Source organism: Symphalangus syndactylus, chromosome 3, assembly GCF_028878055.3.
Source record: "Symphalangus syndactylus isolate Jambi chromosome 3, NHGRI_mSymSyn1-v2.1_pri, whole genome shotgun sequence".
Taxonomy (NCBI): domain Eukaryota; kingdom Metazoa; phylum Chordata; class Mammalia; order Primates; family Hylobatidae; genus Symphalangus; species Symphalangus syndactylus.
In genome coordinates, this window is record NC_072425.2 from 88,630,292 (window position 1) to 88,643,800 (window position 13,509).

Genomic DNA, 13,509 nt, shown 5'->3' on the forward strand with positions numbered 1-13,509 from the left:
GGACCACCATGTTCAAAATGAAAAGAGTATACTTGCTACTAGAGCCCTAAGCCATCATGTAAGAAGTCTGTACATCCTGCTGATGAGGCCACGTGAGCAGTTTCTGAAACTATGTGGAGAGATACAGTGGCCCAGCTGAATGCTGCCTTCCAGCCAAGACACCAAACTGATGACTGAAGCATTTTTGGGCCCTCCAGATAGACTAGTTACCAAGTCAGTATCATCAAGTGACCCCAGTTGTTGCCAAATGAGGCAGTAGAATCTCCCAACTGAACCTTGCTCTAATTTCTGACTTATAGATTGTGAGGTTAGTAAAATGAACAGTAATTTTAAACTATACTAACTGATTTCTCATGTTGCCATGGATAATTGGCAAAAAATGTAGTCACTGCAAGACTGATCTAAACAACAACATACAACAACGGTAACAGTAACAATACAGCAATCATGTTTCTCTATGTTTGTAACCTTTCATTTCTTTATTTTCTGGTAAATAGAGTTCAACTCCTGAGTATGATAGTGAACCCAGGAAGAATCTTGACTTTGTCCACATTTTGTAATTTTTATCTTTCAAATTAACCTACACTTTAAATCAAATACCTTGTATATTTTCCCCTGACTGGCTTTTCCAAATGTTTCACAATATTCCATCCTCTGGACAGTTATAAAAATATCTTAACAAATGCAAATCTAATCTTGCCAATCCCATCCTTAAAGCCCCTTAGTGGTTGTCCTTGGGATGAAGCCTAAATTTTGAGCTGTTTATTCCTACAGCCTTTTCTTTACCATTCTCCCAGGATGCTGTAGCTTCAAATTTCCTAATAAGCTGTGCTAACTCTCACTTCTGGACTCTGGAACATGCTATTCCCTTTGTCTAGAACATTTTGTTTCCTAGTTCTTTTGGCTAACTCCTTTTCATCATTTAAATCTTAATATAATCTTCACCATCTAAAGGAGGCTTTTCTTGAGTTTCTGCTTGATGCTCCTACAGCTTGTGTTTATAGAAACTTAGTAGTTGTCACCCACATTTGGACTAAATCTTACTCTGATTAGTACATACAGTTTTGGATAAACTAATTCTGTCTTCCACAGGAGGCCTGCCTGCCTCTGCTTGTGCTGCCACCATGTCTCCAGTGATCCCTGAAAAGTTCCAGCATATTTTGTGAGTACTTGATACCAACATCGATGGACAGTGGAAAATAGCTTTTGCCATCACTGCCATTAAAAATGTGGGTTGAAGATACACTCGTGTGGTGTTGAGGAAAGCAGACATTGACTTCACCAAGAGGGCAGGAGAACTCACTGAGGATAAGGTGGAACGTGTGATCACCATTATGCAGAATCCATGCCAGTTCAAGATCCCAGACTGGTCCTTGAACAGACAGAAGGATGTAAAGGATGGAAAATATAGCCAGGTCCTAGCCAATGGTCTGGACAACAAGCTCCATGAGGACCTGGAGTGACTGAAGAAGATTCGGGTTCATAGATGGCTGCGCCACTTCTGGGGCCTTTGTGTCCGAGGCCAGCACACCAAGCCCACTGGCTGCCGTGGCCATGTCGGTGTTTCTAAGAAGAAATAAGTCTGTAGGCCTTGTCTGTTAATAAATAGCTTTTATACCTTAAAAAAAAAAAAAACCCTAATTCTAATGAACTCACATTTTTATGCAGCTAAAAAATTGATTAATATGATTATTTTTTGCATTTAATATACTTTTTGTCACCAAAAAAAAACAAAGAGGAAAAAAATAAACAGCCCACACATTGCTGAAACAGTGGCTCAGAGCCTCTATTATATTATTACTGCTGTCCTTATGAAATTTCATGGAAATGAAGATGGAGATACTCAGAGGCATTTCTTAAAAGATCAAGGTCTCATTTGTCTTATCTATATAAGAAAGTAAGTTTAAAAGTCATGTGTTTGTTCTATATGTTGATAATGCTTTCCAAACTTCGTTTTTGTTAAAAGGCTAATTTTTCTTTTCTAATAACAACTTTTGAAGTGAAGAGTTTTGTAATAATGGTTAAAAATGAACTCTATGTTTTCTTCAATTATAATTATGTGGTAAACTTAATGAAGTAACTGAAAATACCTACAATCCTTACCAAAGAAGCCAACTTTTGACTTAAAAGTTTCTCTATTCCAGAGTCAGTAGAACAACTGGGCCTACCAGACCTTCAAGCTCTGGGGATAGGCCAACTACTTCCAGCATGATGCAAGAGAATGTGAGTGATCATGTTCTCTCTTTGCCCAAGGATGGGACATATCTAGCATGCTCTGGGTGCTTAAAAGAGAAGTTAATTCAAGACATGTATTGATTGTCTTAGGGGATTGCACTAAGATTACTGGGACATTCTTTATGTAAAATTATATGGCATGATGGTAGTTATTTATTTATTTATTTATTTATTTATTTTTTTGAGACGGAGTTTTGCTCTTATTGCCCAGGCTGGAGTACAATGGCGCGATCTCGGCTCACTGCACCCTCCGCTTCTGGGGTTCAAACAATTCTCCTGCCTCAGCCTCCTGAGTAGGTGAGATTACAGGCAACCGCCAGCAAGCCCAGCTAATTTTTTGTATTTTTAGTAGAGACGAGGTTTCACCATGTTGGCCAGGCTAGTCTCAAACTCCTGACCTCAGGTGATCTACCCGCCTCGGCCTCCCAAAGTGCTGGGATTACACGTGTGAGCTGTCAAGCCCAGCCGGTAGTTTACTTCTTGCCCTGTAGTTGTTTTTTCATGACAATGATTTGAAATATTTTTAGTTTAAAAAAAAAAGTCATCTCAGAACAAGCACTGACCCACAAGTGAGTTTGCCAATATAGGTGCTGTAAAAGCTTTAAAAGAAAACAGTTGCCTCTCCATAGTCTAGTTTCCCTTTAATTTAAGCTCTATAAAGCAAAATCATGAAAAAACAATGGTGCTTTATTAAAGAGTAAAGAAGGCCCTACATCTCCTTTTGTGGTAGATGGAAGGAGTGTCCAAGTTACTTTCTTCTCTGCATGTAAGTTATAATTGTTTAGAAAGGGATCATGGTTTTATTTTAAGTGTTTTCCCATGAACTCTTAACATTTGGTCTATTTTGCAAAGACTGTCTTTCCTCTGTCTTGCAGAGGTTCATACCTGCATTATCAGCAGCAGCCATTTCCCAGTGGACCAACCTGTCTTCATCCAGGGAAGGCTGGGACACTTGCCATGCTTCAACGGAACCACAAGCTTTCCAAAAGGAGCGGGAACAGGTAGGTTATCTTTGCCACAAGTACAGAAGGCAATTCTGGAGTACACAATGTGGCTTGTGCCAAAGCTCTTCCTTCTAGGGCTGCACTTAGATGTTCCCTGATGCCAGTCCCTCTACTTTGTCTGTGCTCATGGTCATTGGCTGTGATGCCATAAAAGCCTGTTTCATTGACACAAACATTACTTTTTCTTTCTATTTCATTTAATATGGTTTTGTTAAAGAAAAGCAACCTTATTAAAGGAAACCTTCATTACTGGTGCCCACTTGGAGCATTATGGCTGGGAGTCAGTTATCACAACATCTAAAATAAACCTTTTTTCCCAGAGTTGAGTGTTTTAATTTGGTCATAAGAAACATTTCCTCTTAGTGGAACATGACACCTCCCAACTTGGGGATACTTTTCTTTTTGAGTAAATGAATCTACTTGGCAATTTCTAATGAACATAAATAAGTGGAAATTATTTATCCCTGTGCCATTCTCCCCCGGTTTTATTGCTGTCTTTGGTGACAAAAGTACCAATTTTTAATGCTTCAGAACTCAATAATTGAAAGTAATTTACTTTGTGTTCTCATACTAGAAAGTGAAAAACATCAAATCACACAAAGGAAAAAAAATTCCATATGGAAAAAAAATTCCAGTAAGTTTTATAGTCTGCAACATCCTGAGGTAATTCCATGCCATGACTCCAGTTAGTCTTTCTTTACACTTTGATGACGCAGCACCTTGTACATACAAGGCGCTTAACAACCAGCTGTTGATGTGGAGGTGTGATCTAGGAGTTGGCCTTAAATGTGAAACATACATCACTCTTTCCATAATCATTCAGAGACTCATTCCATAGTCTCATCAGTCAGAGACTGAAAAGTCGCCTGCCTGCTGCGACAGAATGACCTCACCACATGAAGTGGGTGAATGAAGCCCTTAGTCTGATGTACAGGCGTGTTGCCTTTCCCAGTTGTACCTTTGCTGTCCTCTTTCCTGACGTTGATACACTGAGCTGGACACAGGATTTTCATTTATCTTGCCGTTGTTCACCTCAGTGCTGCTGCAGTAAGACCAGGGAAATAAAATCGACACGGTTAAATTTCTATGAAGTTTGCACTCATTGTTTAGGAAGGACATGGCTGTAAATTGGAAGCTGCCCACCAAATCCTATGAGATTAATGAATTGGAGAAAGTGCCATTGCTCTCTTGGGAGGGAGTCACTGCCTCAGTTTAAATGAAAAGCATTTGGTGTATGGGGGGCGGCATGCTAATGGGCTGCCTTGCTCCCCAAATCACTTTACGGATTCCTTAAGCATATTAGCAACCCAATTCCATTTAAGAGCAGGTTGCCATTTTATACAAGTAAAGTGAGCTGCCTTTGTTCTAATGACATGAATATTGGAGAAATTCCAAAATATTTAGATGTATGCCAATGACTAAATTTGTTGTAAAACACACCTTCTTTTGTAATAAGCAGTCACTACCGTTTTCATTACAGCAGAATGTATCACAGTTGTGATTTATTCTCCAATTGTGACTGATGAATTACTAGAGCAAAGACTTTGGGAATTTAGGTAAGTAAAAAAAATTGTTAAAAAAATTTTATCTTGGAATTGCTAATATTCTGCATATTCCTTATGGTACTCTTTGCCTCTCTTGTACATTTGACATTGTCATTTTGAGAATTTTCTGTTTTAAAAGACATTGCTCTAAAGGCAAGCAGTAGATTGGGAAGTATATATACAAAAAACATTGCACAAAAAATATTAAAGAACTCATGCACATTGATAAGAAGAACACCAAGCCCCTGACAGGTAATCTAGGAAAATTTAAGAACAAAAGAAAAAACAAAGCTAGTGCACATATGGTAACATGTTCAACTTTATTAATATTTGAACAAATGCAAATTAAGAGGATATAATTTTTACCTTTTAAATAATATGCCACGCTGGAGAAGATGTGTTAAATTTGGGACTTTCGTACTTTATAGTGTGGCTCTTTCACTGAAATAGGTTAAATTTGCTAAAGTCAATCACCTAAGGCTCTTTCTTGCTGATAGGTTTGTAAGGTCATTATCAGGTAACAGCCATCAAGTAAGGCCAAGTATTTAAAAGAATACTTTTAAGGTAGGCACAGTCGCACGTGCCATAGTCTCAGCTACGTGGAAGGATTGCTCGAGCCCAGGAGTTTAAGGCTGCAGTGAGCTATGATCATGCCACTGCACTCCAGAGCCTGGCAACAAAGCAAGACCCTGTCTCTTAAAAATAAAACAACAACTTTTAAATAAATGACTTAAATAACTGTCCATTTCTTGAACAACAAATACTACACTAATAATATTCAGAAGAAACAAAACATCATGCACAGGCCAGAGTGCACCATTTCAATGATTTAATTCCTAATTTTATCACCATTCATTCATTTAACAAGTATTTATTGAACAGCTACTATGTACCTATCATTGCTCTAGGTCTTGGAGGTGCAGGAGTGGGCAAGTCAAAAAGGTTCTTTTTCTCATTACTCTTACATTATATTTTGCAATTATATCATAACTCCCTTACTTAGGAAAAACAAACAAACAAACAAACCCTGGTTTTCTACTCATATTCCAGAATCACAGCACTTAAAAGGTTATTGCTGTTTGCTTTTTAGTTATTTTTAAAGTTTTTGATATTTAGCCTTAACAAGAAAAAGCACATCAATCTTGAAATTGTCAGTTCCTTTTTACATGTTTTTAGGTTTTCTTCTACAAGCTTAGAAAGGAAAACCAAACAAAGCCATCTCTTTCCCCAGTGGCTTACTTGTGTCTGACTCCTAATATTTCCTGACTAATCAGCTCCAATTAGTGGAGTTATTAAGATTCTGGTGAGGTGATCAAATTTAGATTCTCTTCCATCTCTTCTAGTACAGCACCCTTGATGGTGGAAGATTAGAATGGGGCGACAGAGGTCTGGGAATGAGGATTAGGATAAGGTGGTTGTTAAGAGCCCGGGCTTTGGATTAGAAAGTCTGGGCTGGGCCCTCCACTTACCAGCTATCTAAGCAGGGGCAAGTCAATGAACTGTCCTGTGCCTTGGCTGCCTCGTTCTCAAAAACACAATAAGAATTTCAACCTCATAAATTCCTTATGGGGCTTAGATGAGATAACACTTCACGCAGCACTCAACCAGTAGCTTTTTAGTACCTTGAAACAACATTCATCACAGTCACAATTTTCTAGAAAACTAATATTTTGCTCAACAATTTATGTAAATATTATATTCTATGATAATACAAGTATAATGGTTTTAATATAAAAAGATTTTCCTATAGCTCTACAAATTATATATATATATATATTAAATATATATATATATATTTTTTTTTTAGTAAATTGACCTTTTGGGAAGGAGTGCCATGTCCCTTCTTGTCTTCACCTTCCATTTTGCTATCCTGGTTTATAAACAAGACTTTTTTCTTGCTTCTTCCATTGTTTGTCCTCTCCCCATTGTCTGCCTTTACCCTCACCCCCACCCCTATAGTATAAGGTATTATTTATCCAGCACTATAATTGTAGCCTTTTGCAGGCAGCTTCATAGCCAACCAGTCTATTTTTTATGGTGTACTTTTTAAAGGGCGAATCCCTTTTCTTTTGAACACCAATGACTCTATGTAGATGTTGAATAGGCTCTGCCAGGAAGGCATAATCTGGATAATAGCCCTATCCTAGCTGGCAGAAAGATAAATTTATTCTCACATTCATGAGACTTCCATAACAGAGGGACTTTCTATTTATTCAGTCTGCATATTACAGAACAGAACATCAGCCTTCCAAGTCCTGCTCTTTATATTATACTTAAGAGAAGGTGGATCTTTTGTTTCATTCATTCATTCATTCATTTTTAAATTAAATATTATTGAGATAAATATTTAAGATAATGGATATCCCTATGACCCTGATTTGATCTTTATGCTTTATATGAATGTATCAAATTATCACATGTATTCCAAAAATATGTGCGTTTATTATATATTAACAAAAAGTATTGAAAACCTACTATGTCTAAATGTCATTGCTTTGCTATTTGTTAAGTCTCCTGCCTGGGAGAAAGATCCTTTCTTGCAACAAAAAAAAAAAGAACATACTTTAACAAGAAAAAAAAGGAAATGGGAATTTGGGAAGTATGAGTTACATGAACTGGAGTAAACTATAGGTTACCTATAGGACTTGTAAGCCCCTACAATTCTGTGAGCAAATGAGCAAATTTCTTAATATAAACCTCTCTCTCTCTCACACACACACACACACACACACACACAGGCATGCACATAAACACACCCTGTTGATTCTGGAGAACCCTGGCTAATAAAGTTACATGTCACTTTTACTTCATTACAGTTATTAACTGCATTTATTACCTGCTACGGTTTGAATGTCCCCTCCAAAATTCGTGTTGAAATTTAATTGCCATTATGACAATGAAGAGGTGGGACTTCCAAGAGGTGATTGGGTATTGAGGGCTCTGCCCTCATAAGTGGGCTAATGCCACTGTGGAGGGAATGGGTTAGGTATCTTGGGAGTTCAGCCCCGTTTTCCCTGTCTCATGTGCCTGCTTTCCCTTCCTCCATGGGATGGCCCTGTCAGATGCTGATGCCATGCTCTTGGACTTCCCAAGCCTCCAGAACCATGAGCCAAATAAAACTGGTATATAGCAACAGAAAACCTACTAATACCTTGCCTTATATTGCTTTATGCAGAAAAGTCTTTCTTCCTCCAGAGAATATCCAGATACCTTTTAAGTAAAAGCAGAACACCTTTTACTTTTTTGTTGATGAGTTTGGGCAAAGTGCCAACAAAAGGCCTGCAGTACTGGGGTCCCTGTTGAAGATGTATTTGGTGATATCTGGAAAGCAAATTTGTGCTCTGGGAATTCAATTATTAATACAAAACTAGGGATGGAAAGAATGTTCTGGTCAAGCCCATCAGGGTAGAAGGATCAACCTACATGCATTGGCACAGTTGATTTTCAGCACGGGAATAGATAATAGCTCTGGAACCTGACATGCTTAGGTCTTCTCACTGCAGCTTCTAAACTGCATGCTTAGCCCCTTCCCAGGCCCTGATCTAATCCACCTCAAGACAACTAATAAGATTCTGACTATATCTTGAATACTCTGCAGATCTGCTCCTGGGACTGTGCCTCGACCTAGAATGCTTCTCAGGACCCTGAATCAACTGGATGAGAACTTATGGGGACCTACCAGACTATTTAATATCTTGCTTCAAACCTACTAAGAATCCTAACTTCAAGCCTGGCCACTGCTCTGAATCTACTGTACCTGTGTCCCATTTACCGCCCCTAAGATAAAAAGACTGACTGATCCAAGTAAAGCTTGAGTTCATGTCCACCCACCCTCAACATCCAGGTTGGGATTGCTGAGCACAACCCTAAGCTCACTGTCCCTCTCAAGTTCTGCTCTTCTGCCTTACTAAGATACCAAGGCAACTACACTGTTGAGGTCCCAGAAGCCTCTCTGCCAAATCATTCTAAGATAGGGATAAGAGAAATTGTGCAGTGATTTGGGACAATAAATCTGTTGGGTGAATATATCTGCTGCATGCTGGGTCCCTGAGAGGCCCTGTGTCATTTGGAGAGATAGACATCCTCTATGGTCCAACTTAAGAGACCCATCCTCTGGAGATTTGCTTCAGCCACGCTGACTAAACACGCTCGCTCATTGCCCCTTGATTTCTTCTTTGAGGCCCTTATAGGCAGTGATCAAACAATCATTTGCATGATTTATATTATGACTTGCACACTCAGGTGAGTCCTCCACTCTACCAAGGGCAAGGGCTGTATTTACTTTGTTCACCTCTGTATCCCTAGTGCCTGACACACAGAAAATGCTTAATAGATGTTAGATTAACGAATGAATGAATGAATGAAGTAGCTAGCTGAGAATTGTATTAGATTGACCACGATGCCTAAATACATAGTGTAAATTATTTCATTCTAGATTAAGCTTAAAAGTGTAAGACAGGCAACTGTGTCACATGATTGAAATAATGATTTGTTGCTAATTAGTTAGAAATAAAGAAAATCATGCAGATATGATGAACTATTTGACATTTGGCAAATTACCATCTCTATGTTTATTTCTTTGCCCATAAAATGAAGACACTAGAACTTACCTCATGAGAATAAATGAAGGCTAAGTGGATAATATACATAAAACGCTTAAGATATGTACCCAGCATACCTTAAATGCTTTGTAGCCATTATTATTTACATATATTTATTTACAATTAAAAACTATTTGAAAAGCAAAACAAAACCTATAATAGGTTTTATTTTCTTAATGCTTTTTCTTAGACTAGTTAGGCTGCTACAAAAGAATAGCAAAGACTGGGTGGCTTATAAATAACAGAAATTTATTTCCCAAAGTTCTGGAGGCTGGAAAGTCCAAGGTCAAGGTGCCAGCAGATTCAGTGTCTCGTGAGTGCCTGATTGCAAGTTCATAGACAGAAGTCACCTCATTGAGTCCTCACATGGCAGAAGGGATCATGAAATTTTTTGGAGTCTCTTTTATAAGAGTATTAATACTATTCATGAGGGCTCTATTCTCATGATGTACCTCCCAGAGGCCCTACCTCCTAGTATCCTCAGATTGGGGGCTAGGATTTCAACATATGAATTTTGGGAGGACACAAACACTCAGTCTATAGCATTCCACCCCTGATATCCCCAAATTTATGTACTTCTCACAAGCAAAATACATTCCTTCTATCCGAACAGCCCCAAAAGTCTTCACCTGTTCCAGCATCAACTCAAAAATCTAAAGTCCAAAGTCTTATCTAAATATTATCTAAATCAGATTTTGATGAGATTCAAGATGCAATTTATTCTGAGGCAAATTCCTTTTTAGCTGTGAAACTGTGAAATCAAATGTGTTGTGTGCGTCTCAAAAACAAATCTGGGATACGCATAAGATAGACACATCCATTCCAACAAGATAAATAAATTGTATCTTCACCAATGGGAAATGAGTCATAACAACAAAGTTCAGCCAGCCATTGGTGTAAATATTTCCTCACAAATTAGTGAGAATTCCTGGAGCTTAGCCTTAACACATAGGAACACAATAAAGACTGATTGGGTTTCAATAAAACATCAACAGTCCTCATGAAAGAAGAAGGCAAACCTGATGAGCTATGTGACCTTTGGCAAATTACCCACCATCTTTAAGTCCATTTCCTCAACTGTAAAATTTTTTAAATTAAAAAAAATTCTTAAAAGTACTTAAATGGATGTTTTCCATAGTAACCTTCAAAAATGAACCCAGATGCATATTTCTTCCTCCTGTGTGAGAAAGAGATAAGAAAGAGAAGAAAAACAAAACAAGCATCAACGTTGTTTCTAAGCATTTTCCCAGTGAAGAGTTGGTCCCTTGCCCTCACCACTCCATCGAGCCCATGAAGTATAGCTCAATGAATAACTAACAGATGATTACATTTATGAGGAAAGAGTACTCAGAGCAGACAGCTACTTCCTACAGGTGACAAGCAATCTTCTGCTGGGGCTTCACCGGACAAGTCATTTTGGGAGGTGATCACAAGGGTTGGAGACTGATGAAATTATCCTGTCCAACATCAAACACAAAGTGGTTGTAAATCAGCAGAGGCTGTGGCAGAAGGAGAGCAGCTCATTCTTTATGCCTTGCAGACAGTCTTCTACCTGGGGGCTGCATCAAGCATCCTAACAATATCATTAAATGACCCTATAGAGATTTAATTAAAAAAAAAAAACAACAACATCAGACTATCTATTGACTTGAATCTTTCAGCTGTCCTGAGGAAGTTGATTTGAAAGCAAGTTCTATGATTTAGAAACTTGAATGTGTTAAGGCTAACTCCTCAGCACACAGCAACATGTATAAATAAATAGACGCCTGTCTGTTGTAACTCTCCATTTGACCTTGCCAGACAATTGTGCGCTGAGCTTAGACTATCACTGAGTTTTCTGAGGGTTACTTAGAAAAAGGCAAACTAACATAAAAAAGCAAGTCATCTTTAGTTTAAGCTGGTAAAGGGAGCTCTGCAGAATCAAAAATTGATCTTGCAAATGCGTTCTATAAAAAGAGAGGGGCTAAAATATGGATGATTTATACATGGTATCTGCCGAACAGCACTTGATTTACACAGGATCTAAAGAAATGTGGAGAAACAATTTTGAAGTTGCCCTGTGGATGGAATCATATTTTAAGAGTAAAAAATTGGCTGGTTTCATTGAACAGAGAAGGCGCTTTCTAAGGATCCCATTTCCCCATCACTGCGGAAGGGATTTATATGCATTGTTCCCTTTAGTGGTGTTGGGAAGTTCTGGTGTAAATCCTTTAGGGTCACTGTAAGAATCAGCTACTCAGAGGTTCTCAATGCTTCATGATTTGTACAAAATTGTTTTGTTTTGTTTTTTTAAAAAAAGAATGGAAAAACCATTTTTTAAGTGGTTATGCTGGAAAGGTAATTGAGCCTACCGGGGTCATGTTGCAGTTTTATACAATCCTAACGCCTTCCTGATTTACTTGCAGAACCTGCTATGCAAGGGCATTTGAGTGGCTCTGCCTGAAAGGCCTGTGCACATTTAAACAGGTTGTTTGAATAGGAATTGTGACTGATGTAAAAATACCCTGTGCATTTTATTTAGCTCTTAGTTGTCATTTGTAATTGAAATGAAGCTTCTAAATGCCTTGGTTCCCTTAAATTTTATGAAATATACTTTGAATCTCCTAACAGTGCTCTTCAGGTAATTTTGCATAGATAATAGATGGAGATATTTAATTTTTAAAAAAATTTAGAACTACTTATAAAATACTCAAAAAGTGAGAAGAAAAATAGCTCTGATGAACTGTATTTGAAAAGCGAAGTGAATGTAGGAAGGAGCGCTCAACGTTCCCAAGGAGCCAGCTCTCCAGCACTTTATTGATGGCTATTTTTGTGCAGGCTCTGTGGTGCTCTCTTGGTAGTTGCTCTTTAATTATCCTGCACTTTGTTCGGAGAAGGTATGTATTGGCTCCTGGCCAATGTGGGCTAGGACTCTTCTTGTCACTACAGTGTCTAACAGTATGTACAGAACAATATCCCAATTAGATCTTTAAGTGTTAGAAACATGATACACCAGGGCATTTTTTTCTCAGAGGCTGATCTGTGGGAAGTTTCAAAAACACACAGAAGCTAAGCTTCATTCTAATCCTTTAAACATCAGCCCAAGAAGGCAGCCCCAAAAGCTGAAAATACAACAAGATAATGTCAATATCTCTTTGGCTTGTAATTTTGTTTATCTTAACAACAATTCTTAGGTGAGAATGATCAAACCACCATTTCCGAAAAGCTTTTTGTTTTTATTGTTATTGTCACTTTCCCAGATACAACTTTATTTCTCTGGTAACAAAGGGAACTTTATTTTTCTGCCTCTAAATTCATAATGTTTTATTGCCAACGGAAGATTTCTGATCAATTAACATAGGGGTGCTTTAAACAAACATGTGACTCACATTCCTTTTCAGGTTAATTCTCCAAACTAATAAAGTAACATGCATCTCTCTCTTCCTCTCTCTCTCTCTCTCTCTCTGTCGGTCTCTCTGTTGCTCTGTCTCTGTCTCTCTCTCTCTCTCTCTCTCTCTGTTTTTCTCTGCCTCCCCCCTCCCCACCCTCAGAGATGTCAGGGACGGTAAGAAAAAAACCTGTGGCAAAGGAAGCAAGCTCCTTTTATTCTTCTATCCTGTTGAGACAATAATTGTGTACAATGTCTGGACTAAGTTAAAATGGCCAAAGACAGCCTTTAATTTACACCCTGCAACGGGTTAAGAGTCCAGTCAGTCTTCTCCTCTGTTTCCATCAGTCACTCCCCTTATAACAATTGATCTAAGTTATTTTAAATGGTTAAGCATTTAAATTCTCCCCATTCGGCTTACAATCAAACACCACATGTACTATCAGCCCCAGGGTATCCTTACCTTGCTTTTCGGAGGAGAGTGAAGGCTTTGTATACTTCTTTGCTGATAATAAGGTTTACAGAGCAGGTAGATGGGGACCAGTTGTCACTGGAGAAGCAAGAGAAAAGTTAAGTTCAGATTTCTACACACCCATGTGTGATCTCTCTCTCTCTCACACATACCACGCAATCAGACTTTCTTTATGATTTCTTTACAACAGAGGCCTTAAGTGGGATTATTTGGTCTGATAGTTCAAATTTTCCTAGTTCAAATAAAAAAGAATAAAATATTTCTGCTTTCTGTCATTTATGATTTA

General features: G+C 38.2%; 1 pseudogene; it reads left to right on the top strand.

Annotated features, from left to right (window-relative positions):
• The first annotated feature begins 1,120 nt into the window (after window positions 1–1,120).
• On the top strand, window positions 1,121–1,580 carry LOC129479416 (small ribosomal subunit protein uS13-like; annotated as a pseudogene).
• Window positions 1,581–13,509: the final 11,929 nt, after the last annotated feature.